At 43.4% G+C, this 12,741-nt stretch overlaps 1 long non-coding RNA gene across 1 annotated transcript in view; it reads left to right on the top strand.

The window, feature by feature from the left end:
* The first annotated feature begins 10,894 nt into the window (after nucleotides 1–10,894).
* Nucleotides 10,895–12,741, top strand: part of LOC110333133 — a 4,040-nt gene continuing 2,193 nt past the window's right edge. The window contains exon 1 of the long non-coding RNA XR_002381064.1: nucleotides 10,895–11,005. This is a non-coding gene — a long non-coding RNA (uncharacterized LOC110333133). The remainder of the gene's footprint in view (nucleotides 11,006–12,741) is intronic.

Consider the following 12,741-nt stretch of genomic DNA (forward strand, 5'->3'; position numbering starts at 1 on the left):
GGAAGGAAGGAAGGAAGGAAGGAAGGAAGGAAGGAAGGAAGGAAGGAAGGAAGGAAGGAAGGAAGGAAGGAAGAAAAAGAACACACAAATTTCGGCCTTTAAGTCACACCATATACAAGTAACGCAGAATGGGCTGACTGCAGAATCAGGGAGATGGCTCAGCTCATAGAGTACTTGCCCAGCAATTATGGGGACCTGAGTTTCGTCCCTAGTAATGAGCGCTGTGAAGTGGTGCCTTCATGCAACTCCATCCCTGGCTGACATAAGTGGTTCCCTGGAGTCTCTGGCCAGCCAAGCTTAGGTGAATCAGGGAGTCCAAGGCCAATGAGAGACCCTGTCTCAAAAACAAGATAGATGGCATCCTGAGGTAGGACCCCAATGTTGTATTCTAGTTTCTGTATATATGTACACCCTCTTCCTGTCCCCCCAAAAGCACACTAAATATTAAATGGATCACAGACTGAAATACAAGAGCTGAAACTACAAAACTTTTGGGGACTAAGCAGGGGAATTCTTAATGATCTTGGGTTTGGCAATGATTTCTTCAATAGGACTCCAAATGTATGCAATATTAAAGAAATAAATAAATTAGCCACCACAATGAAAAACTTCTGTTCTTCAAACGACAGTGCTATGAAAATGAAAACCGCAGGTTTAGGAGAAATGTACAAGATAGATCTGACAGAGGCATTATGTCTGGAATACACAGAGCACTCATAACTCAGCAATATAAAGACCAACAAGGTAATCAAAAGCGGGCAAAGTTATAACACACATTTTTACCAAAAAAAGAAATACTAATGGCCAATAAACACATGGAGAGAAGCACCGCAACATTCGTCATCAGGAAAATGCAAATGAAAACCACAGGATTCACCATGCACACCCACCAGAACCGATGAAACGATGAAACGAGCCCCATCTTGCCAAGGTTAGGAGGGATGTGGAGTGCTGGGGAGGCCACTAGCTGCTGCCACTAGCTGCTGCCACTAGCTGCTGCCACTAGCTGCTGCCCGGAGAGTGAATGGTGAGCTGGAAGCTTGCTAAGCTGTAAAGCCCAGAGCACCACATTGTGCCCCGGCTCTGTTCTCAATCACTCCTCTAGGAGAAATGATATGTCCACACAAAGCACTGCCCACAAATGTCCACAAAAGCTCTATCCCTAATGCAGAGCATAGGTATGCACTGAGGCCCAGTAGAAATAATCCAAGTGCTAATCAATCAAACGGAGATGGATGGATGAATGACTAGATGACAGACAGACAGACAAATAGAATCATGGGGAATACTATTTAGTAATAAAGAAAAAGGAACTGTTGATTCATACAATAATAAGGAGGGATATCAGAAATATGTTTAGCAATATAAATAAAAACACATTTGAATATGTGCTGTGTAGTCTTATTTAAATCAAATTCTAGGAAGGCAGAGTGAAAAAAAATCAGTGATTGCTTAGAATATGAGGTTTTGGGAGGAGGGCATAATAGAAATGCTTTATGACTTGATTGTGGATGTTGACCAAACTCAATGAATTACTCCTTTAAAATTATGAAATATATTGTATTGATTTTGTATCAATAAAAAAAATGAGGCTGCTCTGTAAGGTAAATATAAAGTAAAGTCCAAAGTTTTTGGTTCTGTAAAAGAAAAAAACAACTCTACATACAGGACTCAGAATGGCTGCAGTAGTCCCCTTATCTGTGGTTTTAATTTCCATGATTTTATTATTTAAGATCAACTGTAGTCCAAAAATATCAAATGAAAGATTTCAGAAACAATGAAGTTTTAAATTAAGCACTGTTCTGAATAGTACACTAAAATTCTTGTAGCACCCCACTCCATCAGCCAGGGCTGGAGTCATCCTCTTGTTAGAGTATCCACGGTGTATGCACCACTTACCCATCAGTTCTCAGGTAGCCAGGTCAGTTATCAGACCAGCTGTCATGAATTGCATGCTTGCATTCATAACCATTGTACAGCCCTTACACAACATTACCATGCTTCTGTCGTTCATGGCACATCCCTTCATATAGATACTACATTATCAAACACTGTCACAAGGGGAAGTATATATACAGAAAAATAAGAAATTTTGAGAAACCACATCCATACAACTTTTATTATATGCTGTACATTGTTAAAATATACCAATTTATTAATGCTTCTTAATCTCTTACTGTGCTTAATTTATAGAGTAAGCTGTCAAAAGGAAAAATAGTAAACATACTATATATGTATTGTATTCTACTCAATATACTATATATATGTCTATACACACACACACACACACACACACACACACACACATGACTTGGTAATGTCTAAGGTTTTGTGGCACTCACTGGAATGAATCCCTACAGATCAGAGAGAAATTCTGTATGCTTATCTGTTTCTTTAGGAAGACAAAAATCAGTGTCTCTGGTCCTCAGATAACTGGAGGACTTTATTTCTATGTACCTTAAAGTTAAGTACATTAAAAAAAATAACTGATTAAAAATCACTGATAAAAGACTGGAAAGATGGATCAGCGGTTAAGAGCATTGATTCCTCTTCTGAAAGTCCTGAGTTCAAATCCCAGCAACCACATGATGGCTCACAACCATCCATAATGAGATCTGATGCCCTCTACTGGGGTGTATGAAGACAGCTACAGTGGACTTACATATCATAAATAAAGATATCTTTTTAACAATCACTGATAAAGAAGTCAGGGGTGTTGTGGAGTTCACAGGAGAGTCATCTCTCTCATCGTGGTGGGAAGTGTCAGCAAATACTTCTTGGAAGAAGTTGTCTCAACCAAGATTGAAAGAACAATATGGAGTCAGCCAGGGGAGGTGAGGCGGGAAAGGAGGGCATTACACATAAGAGGAAGAACAGGAGCAGAGAGAAAGGCTGTGATTTTGGCACTGCAAGGCCATAGAGCTGAACCGAGGATCTAGACAGATGGGCTCCGGGAGTGCGTGGTGCTAGGCTTCCGTTCTGGGGAGCTGGGAGCCGGTGGCTTTTTGTGAGTGGCCAGTGGAAAGATACTAGATTTTGAGTTAAGAGACAAAATTTGTTTTTTTGATTATTTGTTTTGTTGGCAAGTATTTACAAAAAGTTTCTAGCACTTCCATTGACAAAATTTAAAATACAGTAAGCATAATTATTTGCAATATAAATGAATGAGAATCATGGATTTTTCTTTGAAGAATAGCGTTTTGCCTAGCTGGGGTGTAATGTTAGTTGTTTTATTACCAAAAAATCAATAATAAATGTTCATCTGTTAATTCTGATCTGTACTGAGAGACTAACATTTTACCTTTGAAAAAAATATTGTTTTCATAAAGTTGAGAGCTGCTGGCTATTGTTATTAGCCTTTGAGCACATGATTCCATTAAACCTATTCATCACTTGGAGGACTTTATAGACTTATCTGATTATTCTCTTTGAATTTGCCTCCTTACATTGCAGATAAACCAGTTCCTACTGAAGGTTAGGAGACTCTTGGAATGCTGTTAAATAAGTTGTGAAGGATGAGTTTCCCTCACATTTGCATCAGCACCTGAAGAAAACATGGCTGGAATAATGTTTGAACCCAGAAACTATGTTCCTAGGAGCCAGTGTGTGTGAGTGGGATTCTCGCCTGCTTCAGCCTGGGTTAGCGTGATAAAGACAAAAGGAATCTTGGTATTAGCCATGACTCACACATTAATATAGTCAAACTGAATGTCACAAGCAAGCATTCTTCTGTTTCATTAAGAAATAGCAAGTCGGGACTGGAAAGACGATAGCTCAGGGGCTAAGAGCACTTCCTGTTCTTTTAGGGGACTGGACTTCAGTTCCCAGGAACCATATTGTGGGGTTCGCAACTACCTGTGGCTCTATGGGGCCCCCACATCTCTGGCTTACTCGGGCACCAGCATTTATGTGTGTGTGCAACACACTCACACACATACATACATACATACACCACACACGATTAAAAACTAAAAAGAAAAGAAAAAGAAAAAAAAAGGAAAAAAAAACTAAAAAGAAATTAAAAAGAAATAAAGTCTACAGCAAAAAAAGAACAAATTTATAAAGCTGTTTAGTATCTAAAAGCAGTGATTAAGGGCAGTTTTTGTCTCATTCGGGAAAAATTTCATCTCATCTCTGAGAAAAAAAAAATCACAATAAAAATTTACTACTGTTAAGTCACTGAAGTGCTACATAGACCCACATGCTAATGCTTTAGATCTTTTCTAACAGAAAGTCTCAGGACAGTCAACTGTTATGCTCCCAGAAGTGAAAGGTGATTGCAGCGCCATGCGACAGACTGAAACACTTTCCCCAGCATGTCTGCAGATGAATAACACAAAGAATAACCACGGGTTTGAAATCTCTGCCGTCTTTACCGCATTTTGTAGATTCTCCCAACTAACCCTTCTAGTCTGTTCTCTACCTATATTTTTGCCATAGTTGGTTGTAAAACGTGCTAGCAGGATCTGCTCAGGCAGCACTGAATGAACGTCCTCTGGAGTCACCTCACCTGTGTTAGCTCTGGGTGGGGCCCCCGTGGAGGTTCCATGTGAGACCCCCGTGGGGACTCTGGGTGGAGAGGTGGAGGCTCCGAGTGGAACTCTGTGCACTCAGGGTGGGACCCCATGGAGGCTCCAAGTGGAACCCCCGTGGAGACCAGGTCTTTATTCACTCCAAATTTGCCATCGCCTCCTCAAATGCTTAAAAACTGACCAATATTATTAACAGCTGTTGGCTCATCCAAAGCCAAAGAAAAGCCCTTGGAATCATTTGTCTTGTCTTTAAATGTACTATTTATGTTGCTCTCGATGTCCTCGGCCCTTTGAACAACCGTTCTTGGTGAAAGGCTAATAATCTTAAGTGAGTTGATTTTCTCAGGATGAATTCTTCAGCCGCTGCAGTCAAACAGGATTTAATTAACTTACCACTTAAAAACTGCTTTCTTTGCTCTGCTAACAAAAAAAGCCAGTTGGAAAGTTACTTTGGTTGCCGCCTGATTTTCTTTCCATATACTTTCTTTTCTTTACTTTTTTTCCCCTTTTTGTGAGGAGATTATGCTTCAATGAAATATTAAATTTTAAATTTTCTAGCTTTTCCAATTAGTGCTTTTCTATGAATTGGGAATATTGTGATGAATTTTTAATTTGGTAAATATTGATATATACTGAGTTCTATTGGTATAGTTATGTCATCATGTAATAAATATAATTGCCACCCCATTCAATAGCAAAATGATCTACATTATACTTCAAAAATGTGACATTCGAAGTCCACTCTTTTCTTCTTCTGTGGTTTTGACATTGGCCAGGGAAGCAAGCCAGCACAGTGGTGCATGTCTCTGAGATGAGCAAGCCATTGACAGCCCCACCAGGTATATTGTTATTCGCTGTGCATAGCACAGTAGGTGGTCTTTACAGTAGCCACCCACCATGCTGTTATAGCACAAAGCCAGGCTCAGAAAAGCAATGAATAATACCAGCTAGGCTGGTAACATTAGATTTATAGACATGGATTTTACATTTTATAATTTTTTTCACATCACAAATATTCTTTTCTTTTTTCTTTTTTCACTGTTTAACCTATATAGGCAACAAAGTTAAAAGGTACGCGTGCTGGAATGCTCACAGTTTACAGATGACACGCTCATCAGTATGGGTTCAGTGTTCTTCAAGGGACACTACAAAGTTGGGCATGGTGACACATATTTGTAATCCTAGCACTTAGGAGGCTGAAGCAGGAGGATAGAAAGCTAGATGCCAAGAGAAATGTCCGGAAAAAGAGAGAATGGTGAGCCAGGGTGGATTTCACTGTGGGATACTTGTCTGGCATGAGGGCCTCACTTTGAACCTCAGCACCACACACACAGAGGGGTGGGAGAATAAAAATGAATTCGTATCTATGATGTACAAAGGCTGTTCAACTCTACAACAACCAGTCTGGTTTACAAGATCTATTTAGGGGCTGCAGAGATGGCTCAGTGGCTAAGAGCAACTGCCGCTCTTCCATCAGACGCAAGCTAGGTTCTCACCTCCCAGATTCGGTGGTTCACAACCACCTGTAACTCTAGCTCCAGGGGATGTAACACCCTCTTCTGGCCTCCACAGGCAACTGCACACATGTGGCACCGCGCATGCGCACATACACACACACACACACACACACACACACACATACACACACACACACACACACACACACACACACANACACACACACACACACACACACACACACACATACACACACATTCTAAAAATAGTAAGCAAGTAGGTTTAATTCTTCAAGGACTTGAAAAGGTCTTTTTTCAAAGAAGACATAGCCAATACATACATGGAAAAAGTTCAGCATCATTGATTATGAGGGAATTATGAGTGAAAATTGTAACAGAAGGCTATTCACACCTACTAAGATGGCTACTATTTTTAAAAGCTAGAGAATGACTAACCTGGCCATTCCATTCTGGGTACACATCAAAAGGATCTCAATAGAAAGTCTCAAAGAGGTGCAGCATTCTTCTCAATGAAGGGTGAAAATAACGAAAATGTCCACTAACAAAGGAACAAAGAAAATATGGCCATACACATTCAGTGGAACACTACTCAGCCCTGAAAAGGTACAGAATTTTGTTATGTTTTAAAATACTGGTGAACTTTGAGAATATTGTACAGACTGAAATAATCTGGCTAAAAGTGCTGAATTACATTGACATTATTTATCTAAAGTAGCCAAGTTTATAGAGACTGGAAATAGATTGGTGGTTGAAAGTGTTGGGTAAGGAAGACAAAATGGGGAATGATTATTTAATGTGCATGGAACTTAGTTTTTAAAGATTAAAAAGCACTCAGGAGATGTGTAATGGTGACAATTACACAGCATGCATATTCTCTCTTTTTTTTTTTTTTGCATGCATATTCTCGATACCACTCAGCTATATTCTTAAGACAATTACAGTGGTAAGTTTTACGGCATGTATATTTTACTACGATAACTATTTGGGGGAAGAGAATGGGTATAGGATTTGATAGCCATTTCTTCAAAGAAGTTACACAAATGGCCAGAAAGCGCATGGGAAGATGCCCAACATCAGTAGTCATTAAGGAAATACATGGCTAAGGTACAGTGAGAAGTTACTTCAGAGCCACTAGTTTGGCTGGAATAGAAAAAAAAAAAAAAAAGTTCCCAGAGGCTGAAGAGGTAGGAGCAATGGGAACCCTCGCACACTGCTGATAAAAAAATGTAAGAAGGTTCAGTTGCCTTAGGAACCAGCGTGGAGTTCCCTAAGAGATGAAACTGTCTGTCATCTGACCAAGCGATACTCTTCCCAAGGGCTTCCATACCTAAGAGAAACAAAAACCTATGTCCTTACAAAGTCTTGCACAAAAATACTCATACAGCCATTGTGCGTAATAGCTAAGTAGAGCCATTGTGCATAATAGCTAAGTAGAATCGTTGTGCATAATAGCCAAGTAGAAGGAACTTTAAACTGATGACTTGGCAAACAAAATCTGGCACATCTGGTCCATGTCACATGATCTGGCACTAGACAGAAACACCACAGGAGGGAAAAACCATGCTAAGTGAAAGAAGCCAGGTACGAAAGACCACATACATTCTATAACTCCATGAATATGTCATGTCCAGAAAAGGCAAACTTATAGGGACAGAAAGTTGATTAGTCATTGTGTAGTGCATTCCCCATAGGATCTTCCTAGTGGCCCAGGCCAGCCTCTGTCTCCTGAGTGCTAGAATTACAGGCAATGCCTCTATGCCCAATGGGATTTCTTTTTTAGGTAGATGGACATGTTCTCAAATTGGCTGTGATAGTTGATTTAGATGTTCTGTTCGCACAGTGTGTGAATATACAAAAAAAAAAAAAACCACAAAAAACTGTGGGGGCATACCCTATATATGTGTGAATCATATGCGAATATGTCTCAGCGAAACCCTGTAACAGAAAAATGTATCTCTATGGACCACACCAGCTGCAAACAGAGAACGCCTTTATTTCAAGTGTGAGCTATGAGAGGACTAACAAATGGTTTCAAACATATGTCCAACCCTAAGGTCATATTTTTACACTAACCATTTCTTCTGATGGTAGCATGGATCATGGAAGGATGGTGACATTGGAAAGGCTAGGGAGCAGGCTTGAGTGTTAGGCCGGTGGAAACTGGTCTAATCTGAGAGACGTTTAGGTGGGGCAGGCCATGTAATTGATTTCAGATTGGACACTGGGGCCAGGGTAGGAAGTGGTGTCCAGATTTCCTCAGCACAAGGAGGTCTGGGCATCACAGGCAGGAGCCTCTCAGTCACTGGTGAGGTCTTTGAGTCTGGGAGGCCCTGAAGCCTCCAGATCATTCAAATCCCTGTCTAGAGATCCACAATGTAGACATTTTGGTTGAGGGCACAGCTAACAAGAAAAACCCACTTTTCTTCTCGTCTGTTTTAAGAAAGAAGGAAGCCACATATTAAAGGATTCCCCAGGGGCCCAGACTTTCCTCCATTTGTATATATTTCCATCTCCCCATCAGCCCTTCACAACCTGTCAGTTAACCCCACACCCTGAGTGGTTCCGCTGGGTAGCCAGTTTGACCTCACAGTTCTGGGTAAAGAGCTCAGAGCCCATTCTCTTCCCTCTATTAAACTGCTGGAGAAGACCCAGAACTAATTTTTGCTGAGAGACAAAGGTGTGGTAATGTGTGTGATCATCCTGTGAAAGGGATTTAAATGAATGTGTTTTCCTTATTTCAAAATCAATTCACAGGTAAATACAAGTAAGAAATAAAAATCATTAGCACATTCACTGTCTAAAGATATTCATTAAAAGTGTGCTGGGGCAGGTGAAATGGATCAGCGGGGCTGAGGGTGGGGCTGGGGGCTCGGGGTGGCACTGCTGCCAAGCCTGGCAACTGAGTTCAGTTTTCATAAGACACTGTTGTAGAAGGAGAGAATGGACTCTGAAAGTTGTCCTCTGACCTCTTCATGTGTACACATACACTGGAGAATGTCCATGCACATGTATATACATACATACATACATACACACACACACACATACATACATATACATGTACACACTCACACTCATATACACTAAATGAATATAAAAAAATTTTAAGCCCACCCACGTTCTGGTCCATCTTACCTAAATGTCATTTTTTTTCCTTCTCTGGTTCTATTGCAATAACAGATGACTTAGAGTGGCATCTTATGCTAAAGAATGGATCCATATGACTGCTGTGCAACATGGAGACCATACCTCCTCCAAAAGCCACACTTGGCTGAGCCTAATGGCTCAGGCCTTAATGGGAAGCTGAGACAGAAAGATCACAAGTTCAAGGCTAGCCTGAGAAATCCACTCTCTTAAAGTTAAAAGCAAAAATAGAAATAAAAATAAAAATAAAAACAAAAATGGAGGGCTAGGAATATAGTTCATTGGTAGAGTAGTTGTCTGGCATGCTTGAGGCCTTGGACTCAATCTCCACACACACACACACACACACACACATACACACACACACACACACACACACACCACACACAGAGACCCTGTGGGGTATCTGACCACAGTCAAGTGTTTACAGGCACTGACTTCCATCATAACAGCTCTGCTCACATTGGGTTTTAGTGCAAAACATGCAGGAAGTTACACCCTTGAGGCCTGGACTAGGGACTGCTCAAGAAACGAGGTCACCCCATGGGCAGCTAGAATTGCTCCATTTGTCCGTGGCTCCTGTTTCTGTCTAAGTAGCAATAAGCAGCTGGGAGCAAAGTGTCTGAAGGAAGAGACAGGAAAATCTGTCGAGAGAATGGTGTTCCAGACTCTTCCTAAGGGAATCTGACTAAAAAGAACTTCTTCAAAGAGTCATTAGTAGATTAGGAGAAACAGAATTCTGGACTCCCTCGGGTAGCGCTGCACTGGAGCCAGGCCTGATTTCTACTGTGTCTCCTGAAAGGTCAGCTGGAGTGAGCCCTGCACCAGAACAAACTCCCAACACCAGGGAGCACACACAGCCAATGCTGCCCTCTTCCTTGGCAGATCCGCCTAAATGCACCTCAGTAGAGTGTTAGAGGATCTGCCAATCTAGCAAAGCGGCCGCGGGATGCTCGGTAGTCGCACTCTGGAGGATGGTAAGCTGTGCTCAGTGTGTGCGCGTGAGGATGCGGCTGGGGACAGAAAACAGTCTTCCACAGGCTAAGCAAGAGCTCTGCCCAGATGCCCACGAGCCCTAGCTTCTCGTGAAGCAGAAACCTCCCGGGTGCTGGGAGTCTAAGGAGCATCTCCCCGTATCCCTCATGAACCAGAGAGAGACAGCTCAGTGGCTAAAGCATGAGGAACCGGCCTCAGAATCTCAGAACCCATATGAAATTCCAGGCGGGTGTGACATCGTGTCTGTAATTCCAGCTTCAGAAGAAGGAAACAGATAGACAATTCTGAGAAAAAGCCGGTCAGGAAGATTCAGGGTATCTAGAAACTCTGGATTTGGATGACAGATCCTGTCTCTATGAGTACCTTACACATGTGAGGCCCTGCTGGGTATCACATACACAAAATGGGAGGAAAGATAAGCCTTGTGAGCCATTTTTTTTTTTCAGGGGCCATCCCTAGGTGATCATTCCCTCCTGCAGATTCTTGTGCCCACAGTTGCCTCTTTCCTGGGGCCAACTGTCTCCATGTGCCAGAGCTGGCTGTGGTCCACGCAATCTCATTGCCTCTGACATGTGGTCATATCCCACTTCAGGGTTTCTGATGCTAACCAACCCTTCTTTGGCAGTGGGAAAGAAGTTCAGCTCTGGACTTCCAGGGATACCTGACCTGGACAGAATAGTAGTCCAGAATGCCTCCTCCCCAGGTAATTGTGACATCATTTTGGTTATCGCTATCACTGTTCCAACCTACTTCCTGGCCCTTTTCCTAGCCACCATGCTAGCCAGCATCCTGCCCACTGTCTCTAGCCCTCATGGCCAGCCAATAAGTTCTTGAAGAGAAATGCATGGCTCCAAGGTGATGCCACACTGTAGGGGCAGAACTGGCTTTCAGTCTAGCAGAGCTGACTCCCAGGTCTATGCTGTGTCTGTCTCCTGTCACCTTTCTGGTCTGTGCTAAGCTCTGGGTGCAGAAGAAGAAGACAGATTCCTGCTGGGTTTGTGGCACTGGGAAAGTCTTGTGTTTGCATGTCATCTCTAAGAGAATGGTTTTGATTGAGGCAGACACACACACACACACACACACACACACACACACACACACCAGTGTTTGTATGGATATGGGGAAGGTGTTGGCATGGATCTGTGTGGGTCCCTGTGTCTGTGTGCATCTGGGCTCTGTAATTGGAACTGGGGGTAAGGCTCTCATTGCCCTCCCCTCCAAAGCAGCCACATTCTGGAGCTGCCATGGGAACCTGGTCAGTCATGGCCAGGCTGGAGGGTGCCTTACTACCCCCAATGCCTCTCTGCGGGTACCACATTCTATAGTCAGAAGAGGGGCCCCTAGAGGGTCCTTGGAATGTTCCATCTGCTGGGAGGGCTGATGGCAAGATAAGGGAACAATAGCAGCTGGGCTCTGTGGCTCCCTTCTTCCCTTCCTAATGAGGTTCCTTGTGTCCCAGAGCCATGGAAAACTCCCAAGTTCCCCACAGATTGCCTCCAAGGCTCATCTGCCTGCCTTTCACCGAAGCCGCCCTGCTTTCTCAACTCCTAATGTGTTTCTGCGGCTTCAAGTCCCCAGGCCCTCCTAACAGCCATGCAGAAAACTCAGTTGGTTACAACACCGCAACTTCAGTCCTCTTGCTGTCCCTTGCCTACCAGTTTGAACTTTGCCAGGCAGTTCTTCCCTGTCCGGCTTGAAGGAGCAAGACAAAGCTCACAGCCAGTGGCCAGGAAAGAGGACCTGATGGGTGGCTTGTAGCAGTCACCAGGGGAGGTGGCATATCACAGGAGCATGACAGTTGGAGCAAAGTGAACTTCGTTTGAGATGCTGGTTCCTTCTGCCCCCTCCCAACCATGGGACACCAGGGCGACCTTGCTAAGCCACACTTGTGGCGTGCATAAAACAAAGAGAATAATATCTACCTTGCAGGGTGGTTCCAAGGATTAGCCAAGATAACATATTTAAAGCACCTTGCACAGTGCTTGACACATAGTTGGCACCCAATAAATGTGGCTTCCTTTTCCTCCTCCGCACTCCCTGCTCGGCTTCTTGCCAGCACCAATGGGCAAACAAACTTGGCAGATCATGTCTCAATTATTTGAGGGTCCAGAGCCCAGGCTCCAGACTGTATGTCCTTTAAAGCACAGGACCCCGTGGAAGACAGGCAAAGGGAGAGAAGAAAAGGAGGCAGTGTGGGGAAGAAGGTGGTTGCAGTGAAGGAAGGTTGCAGAGAAGGGCTCGGCGTGAGCAGGGAGCACTGGGGTGGCCCAGGGCCTCAGAGCATCCCCCAAATGAGTATACAAGGAATTTGCTGATTCTTGCAGCTGGCCCCTGGACGAGGTAGGGACAGGCTCCAGATCTGGAGCCTGGTTTCAAGCAAGTCCTTCCCACTAGCCTGTCTGGGCTGGAAGCAGGGAACCTGATATTTACATACCTCTGCAGAAGTGTCCCAACAGCCTGCTTGCCCTACCATGGTGGGGGAGGAATAGTGGTCAAGGCCAAGCTAGCTCCTTTCCCCTCCCCCTCCAAGGGTCAGAAGACCTCAGTGCTTCAGTGTTCCAATGGAGTGATCTCTCTCTCTCTCTCTCTCT

The sequence above is a fragment of the Mus pahari genome, chromosome 15, assembly GCF_900095145.1.
Source record: "Mus pahari chromosome 15, PAHARI_EIJ_v1.1, whole genome shotgun sequence".
Lineage (NCBI taxonomy): Eukaryota > Metazoa > Chordata > Mammalia > Rodentia > Muridae > Mus > Mus pahari.